Consider the following 1,807-nt stretch of genomic DNA (forward strand, 5'->3'; position numbering starts at 1 on the left):
TTATTAGGAATAAATAATAAAAATTTTATTATAACCATATGCTGTAAATACTAATATATTCCAATTGTACCAAAGAGAAAACTCTGCATTATAAAATTTAAAGAGGTTGTGGTTCCATAGTGTAGCAGTTAGCACTTCTGCTTTACACGCAGAAGGTCCTGGGTTCGCGCCCCAGTGGAGCCACGGTCCATGCTCTAGGCCAGGCCACCCTGAACAAGCCGGATCCCATCTGATCTCAGAAGCTAAGCAGGGTCGGGCCTGGTTAATACTTGGATGGGAGACCACCTAGGAAGACGGGGTGCTGGAGGCATAAATAATAATAAATTAAAATTCTTTAAAAAACAGAGAGACAGAAGGAAACAAAGAATAGTTAAGCTGAAGAAACAAATGAAATCCCGAAAGCCCGGGTTTAATACAGTAATGAATTACTTCTCACCTGGGAGACATACCATACCCAGGTTGAGACATACCATACCCCGTTGGTGGGAGGCTTTGCTTCACTCGGTCTCCCAGGGACCTGATGGAAACCCCACCACCTTGGAGCTACACTTCTAAGACAGTAGCTACTTTGTCACTGTGACAGGGGATGAGATTGTTGTTGCCCTGAGACCAGAGCTAGCGTGTGGCCTCACCTAACTACAGGTGCACAGGGCTTTCAAGGAAATTATACGGATATTTGGTGAGCACTAAATGCCTCTGTCACAGAACGAATAAAGGACTTTGAACAGGGAAATATTAAATTTGGTTTTGGATGTTGTATTAGTTTGCTAAGGTTGCCATAAGAAAATGCCATAGATTGATTAGCTTAAACAATAGAAGTTTATTTTCTCATAATTATGGAGGTTAGAAGTCCAAGACCAAGGTATTGGCATGTTTGTTTTTTCCCGAAGTCTCTTTCCTTGGCTTACAGATGGCCATGCTGTGCCCATCCCAGGTGTCCTCTTCTTACAAGGACATCGGTCAGATCGGATTAGAGCCCGCCCTCATAGACTCGTTTTGACTTAATCATCTCTTTAGAGGCCCCACCTCCAAATACTCTTAGGTGCTGGGATTAGGGCTTCAACATATGAACCTGGGGATGGGGGAGAGGGGACACAATTCCGTCCACAATGGATGTGTTGAGTTTGCCCTAACCGAAAGCCTCATCTAAGGTTTGTCCTAAGACTAAATCATTTTTGTTAGATTTTGGCAAGTTTTACCCTAAGTCAAATGAGTCCATTCAACCTAAGGAACAGTGATCATGTTATTTCTGTTCAGTTTTTGACAGAACCGACAAGTTAAATATCTTGAACGTGAAACAGAAGGAAATTTTTCTCTTATATAAAGAAAAATTTGACCTCTGAAATATGCAAATGTTGAAGAATGGAGCTCATTCACACCTGTGAACTAAGTAATGGGTATAACCTGGCATTTATTAAAGAAACAGAGGCCACAGTGATTATCCTAATTAAAATAGAATTAGTCTCAGCATCATACAGTAAACACTGACAGAAGGCAACATGTTCATGATTTCCTTACGGCTCTCATTAACCCATGATTAGAATCTCTGTCATTTGCCCTGTCTCGGCCTACTTGCTGCCAACGTTTGGAAGAACAGTTTAAAATTCAAACATGCAAAAGAGGCAAAAAACAGAGAGATGATTGAATTTTTCTCTCTCTGTTCACATGTTTCGTCATCACAGAAAAAAAAACAGCCGGTAACTAGAATTTCAAGAAAAGATGCCTTATGAACTTTCCGTGAAACTTCAATCAGGTAAAAGATTTTCTCACTACGCTACTTTATGAAATCCAGACAAGCAAAAACATT

At 40.6% G+C, this 1,807-nt stretch overlaps 1 pseudogene; it reads left to right on the forward strand.

Annotated features, from left to right (window-relative positions):
- Window positions 1-191: 191 nt before the first annotated feature.
- LOC112482875 lies at window positions 192-310 on the forward strand (annotated as a pseudogene).
- The last annotated feature ends 1,497 nt before the right edge of the window (window positions 311-1,807 follow it).

Source organism: Pteropus alecto, unplaced genomic scaffold, assembly GCF_000325575.1.
Source record: "Pteropus alecto unplaced genomic scaffold, ASM32557v1 scaffold176, whole genome shotgun sequence".
Lineage (NCBI taxonomy): Eukaryota > Metazoa > Chordata > Mammalia > Chiroptera > Pteropodidae > Pteropus > Pteropus alecto.